We start from the raw sequence: 5,485 nt of genomic DNA, 5'->3' as shown, positions 1-5,485 counted from the left end.
CAAATGATGGCTAAGCAAAGTGTTTTACAACAATATTACAAATTACTATTGTTCACCTTAAAAATAAAAGTTATTTTACTAAAAAAAAAAAAAAAGAGTGTGTGAGAGGAAATGGACTAGAGAAGGAGAATGGAGTTGGGGAGAGGAGATCTTACTGTCAGAGGACACAACACAAAGCTTCAAAGGATAAGGTGAAGACTTAGACTTTGACCCTTAGCACCAGCAAGACAATCCAAGTTAATACTGTGCTTTTCTCATCAATTGTTGCTGAGAACATCATATGTCTGTTATAAGAGAAATCTAGGGACTTCCCTGGTGATCCAGCTGCTCTTCCACTGCAGGAGACACAGGTTCTATCCCTGTTCTGGCAACTAAGATCCTGCATGCTGCATGGTGAGGTAAACAAATAAATAAATAACTGAAAGCTCTATATGAGATTAAAAAAAAAAAAAATCTGTGTGGCTTTTTGATGCATTACTTGAAGAAAGTTTTTTGTCCCATGACAGAGTGAAAGCATTGAGATTGAACACGAGAGACAGATTTTACATTTCCCTGGATCATCACAAGGCTCAGCAGATACAATTTGACATGACTGATAGTGTCACTAATCTCTTGTGCAGTTCAGCAAGAAAACATGTAGCCCCTCTTAAAGGAAAGTAGCTGATTGTAACATGTAAGATGATTCCATAATAATGTACAAGGTCACTTTTTGTGCCTTGAGATCTTCTGCTTCTCCACTAACTTGTCCCCAGAAATTACCTTCTCTCACTGCCCAGCCCATTGATGCATGGCAGGCCCAGAGTTACATCAAAGCCTTCCATCTACCTTGCAACCTCTAACTCCAAACCAACTTCTTCCATGAAAACATTTTTCATCATTCTTAAATATGAATAAGCTGATATAGCATTTTTATATACTTTCAGATAATTGCTCGGGAAACAGACATGTCATCTTGGGTTGTGACAGAAACAGGGTAGAACTCACCACATAGTTTTAAAATTATATCAATGGAATTCTGTTTCAAGGAACTTTAGATGCTAGTTCCAGGAAGAGATTTCTGATCGTGTGAATTTTCAACCTTATGAATAGTATAACTCTTGCGCTACCCTTTTAAACTACCAACTAAATTTGAAACAACCACATTGCTTTTAATCTATAGTAGGACATGCAAGAAGACTATGAATAGTGACTTTCCTAAAAGGAAAAAGAAACACTGATGAAGGTTTTCCATAGAAAGTTTCAGGAATTCAAAACTTTATCTTTAATCATTTGCCAACATAAGACTACATGCTCCCAGGGAATTTTCTCGTTCATTCCCATAAAGGTTTGTAGTGTTCTTTAATTTTTTCCTGAAGATTCAACTCGCAATTGGAATCTCAAAAGAATCCTTTGTCTTATGCTTAACAGAAAAGTGGAAGTCACCAATTTAAAGATTTTTGAACTACCTTCTCTCCCTATTCCCATTGCCCCAAAGATGTACCTTCATTCATTGCCATCATTGATCCTCCCAGGAAGGACCCTCCACCTGTGTTCTGGGATGAGTCACTTCAACTCACGTACTGCACCCCATCAAAGGTCTTCTCTCCCATACCTGCAACCTCTCTTTGCACATTCCTAAAGCACTTTTATACACTGCAGATTCCATTATAATAAAATCAAAAGGCTTACTTCTTTGACACCATATAAACAGCAATGTCTGGACCAGAGATTATCATTTTTTTTTTAATTTTAGAAACAACTTTCACCCTTAAAATTATTAAATATCTGGAAGGACTGAGTGTTTGTCTCCCCAAAGTTAATTTATCGATATGCCAAAGCCTTAACTACTAATGTCATAGCATTTGGAGGTGGTGCCTTTGGTAGGTAATTAGGTTTAGATGAAGTCATGAGGATGGAACCTCCGTGATCATATTAGTGTCCTTTTACCAGATGGATATTTACGAGTTCCTCCCATCCAAGCACAAGACTGATGTGTGCTACTACTATCAGAGGTATTTTGACAGTGCCTGCACAATGGGCTCCTACCACCCACTCCTGTTTGAGAAGAACATGGTGAAGCACCTCAACCTTGGCACGGACAAGGACATCTACCTGCTTGGAAAAGCCACACTGCCTGGCTTCTGGACAATTCACTGCAGAGCATAAGCTCCCCAGCCAGGCCCCCTCACCCTTTCCCATCAGGATTTTACAGCCGGTCTTCTGGTCACCCCAGCCTGGGAAGGAAGACTGTGTTCCTGAAAAATCACAGCCCACACTTCAGGCAGCAAGAGCCCTGGGGATTCAAAAACTCAAGGGCAGAGCCCCCAGCCCAGCCTGCCCTGTTGTCACAGGGGTGTGTGAACCCAGAGCCTCCTGTCTCACTCATGTATACCCGTTTAGCATTCCCTCCAGAGAGGGTCCTCCCGCCCCCAACCCAGGTAAATGCAAGATCCACCTTTCCCACCAGGGCTGCCAAAACTGGTCTGCTTTCCCCACCAGAATGATGTTGTTATTGCGAACCAGGGAAACAGGAAAAAAGGTACAGTCTCTATCCTCATGGAGAAGGCGATGGCAACCCACTCCAGTACTCCTGCCTGGAAAATCCCATGGACGGAGGAGCCTGGAAGGCTGCACTAAGAGTCTGACACGACTGAGTGACTTCACTTTCACCTTTCACTTTCATGCATTGGAGAAGGAAATGGCAACCTACTCCAGTGTTCTTGCCTGGAGAATCCCAGGGACGCGGGAGCCTGGTGGGCTGCCATCTATGGGGTTGCACAGAGTCAGACACGACTGAAGAGACTTAGCAGCAGCATTTTTTATTTATTTTAATTTATTTGTTGGCTGCGCTGAGTTTTCATTGCTGTACCCAGGCTTTCTCTAGTTGTAGTGCATGGGCTTCTCATGGCAGTGTTTTCTCTTGACATGCAGCACAGGCTCTAGAGCTTGGGATTCATTAGTTGTGGCATGCAGGTTAGTTGCCTGGAGGCATGTGGGATATTCCTGGACTAGGGATTGAACCCATGTGCCCTGCATTAGCAGGTGGACTCCCAACCATTGGACCACCAGGAAAGTCTGATTGTGTGTTTGCATGCTCAGTCATGCCTGACTCTTTGTGACCCTATAGACTGCAGCCCTCCAGGCTCCTCTGTCCATGGGATTCTCCAGACAAGAATACTAGAGTGAAAGGAAGATTTTAAAAAATTTCAATAATATTTAAATATTTTAAATATTAAAATATTTCATTTACAAAATAAAAAGAATACTGGAGTGGGTTGCCGTGCCTTCCTCCAGGGGATCTTCCACAATCCAGGGATTGAACCCCTGCCTCCTGTGTCTCCTGCATTGGCAGGTGATTCTTCCACCTGGAAGCCCAGGAAAGTTTGATTAGTGCCCATTTTAAAAGACTTCTCTGATCCTCTACCATGTGAGGATAGAGGAAAAAGGTAGCTATTTGCAAATGAGGCTGAGGTGCTTACCAAACATGGATTTTCTTGACACCTTAATCTTGGATTAAGCCTTCAAAACTAAGAGAATAAATATTTACTATGTAAGCCTCTCAGTCCAATATAGTTTGTTGTAGAAGCTCAAATTGCCTAAGGCAGCTCCCAAAGACCTTTTGGTTATTTATTCACTGATGTTTACCACATGCAAAATTAAAAAAGACTTTTTAAATAATATTTATTTGTTCATTTTAAAGTAACAATGAAAAACTCATTACATGTAACATCAATATCATATTTTATGAAAAAAAAAACTATATTTTCCATAGCAAAAAGTTTAGTACCAAGAATGGTAAGTGTTTTTAATATGTGACTTAATAGAAAACAGGTAGGTTCTCATAACTTTTTCTGCATTCAACTTGTAGTAATGTTTTTGCATTTTGGTTGAATTATATGGAGGATATCTAGTCTCACACAAATGCATAGTCTAAAAAAACAAGATTATTGTAATTGGCTTTTCATATTCCTCTTTGATGCCATATCAAAATTTGAAAAGTAGTAGTTTCTGAAAAATTAGCTGCAAAGTGAAATTTGAAACCATGTCAGTGGACTTTTGGCACCCATTATATTAAAATCCACTTGTCTGTTTTCACTTTGAGTGAGTCTTTGATCCATATATGATATTATAATATTGTGCATTGGAAATTTGAAATACATTGGTCGTTTGAGTTATGCAGCTGTTTCCATTATATAGTGGAAACCTCCCCCCGCCCCCTGGCATACTCTTTAGATAATGAGTGAAAAATTTAGTATTATTATGAAAATAGTTTTGGCTATTGTCATCTGTATGGTCTTGTGGTTAAAATGGCAGGATCTCATATCAGATTCTTGGATATGACTATCGCCCCTGGCACCCTGGGGAAAATCTGTACATACATTTACTATGGGAATAATAAAAATAACTTCATCACTAAGACTGCTGTTATGTTGAAATAAAATAAAACATGGAGCACACTGACACACTGTAAATAACCAAGAATTATCATTCTTTTGACATTCCTTTAGTTTCTAAATTTCTTCTGTATTTTCTTTACATTTTATGTATTATTTATTTTATTTTTGGCTGTGATGGGTCTTCACTGCTGCAGAGGCTTCCCTCTAGTTGAGATGAGCAGGGGTTACTCTTCGTTGAAGTGCATAGGCTTCTCATAGTGGTGGCTTCTCTTGTTGCCAAGCGTGGGCTCTAGGCATGCAGACTTCAGTAGCTGGGGCACACGGGCTTAGTTGCTCCACAGTGTGTGGAATCCTCCTGGACCAGGGATCAAACCTGCGTCCCCTGCACTGGCAGGTGGATTCTTATCCACTGTGTCACCAGGGAAAGCCTTCTGCATTTTCAATTTCTATTCTTGGTCTTTACTTTTACCTCATTTCCTCTTCTGATCTCTGACATTAGAGGTGTATGTGACCTTAGGTCAAACCTGAACAAAATTTTCAAAGGTGAAAATCTTCAGCTAAATCCAAAATGGAAGGCCAAGAGGCAAGAGAATGCATGCTTTTTAGGAAATGAGATATATAGAACTTGGAAAGCAAAGAAAATGAGTCTTAAACTTCCAAGGATGCAAAAGTTTCACCAAGAAAGGAATGACTTATTAAGGGTATTTCCTTATTAAGGAAAGTATGTAACATATTCTGAGGCATCTCTAGCTTTTCCTAGGGTGTCCTTGGGCATCTGTGTAATAGGAGGCAGAGTTTCTCATTCAGGCTCCTTGGTTTGATGAATCACTTGGGAAAAGCATTATATCAACCTGAGGAAAATGCTTGTGTTTGGCTCCTGAGCCATAAAAAACAAACAAAAAAATCTGATTTCAGCTCTTTGTCAGAAATCTGACTCAAATTGGGTTCAAGTTTCCTGTTTTAGCTGCTATTGCTATGTAACAGATCACCCTCAAATTTGGCAGGGCACTTTAAAACAGCCATTTCATTAAGCTCAAAGATTCTCCTGTCAAGAATTCAGACAGCACAGTATAAACAGCTTGACTCTGCTTCTCCATGTCTGGACCCCA

The 5,485-nt window shown here is 40.1% G+C and overlaps 1 pseudogene; it reads left to right on the top strand.

Annotated features, from left to right (window-relative positions):
* Positions 1,925-2,452, top strand: LOC100336374 (beta-galactoside alpha-2,6-sialyltransferase 1 pseudogene; annotated as a pseudogene).

Source organism: Bos taurus, chromosome 1, assembly GCF_002263795.3.
Source record: "Bos taurus isolate L1 Dominette 01449 registration number 42190680 breed Hereford chromosome 1, ARS-UCD2.0, whole genome shotgun sequence".
Taxonomy (NCBI): domain Eukaryota; kingdom Metazoa; phylum Chordata; class Mammalia; order Artiodactyla; family Bovidae; genus Bos; species Bos taurus.
This window is presented reverse-complemented; position numbering and strand designations above follow the sequence as displayed.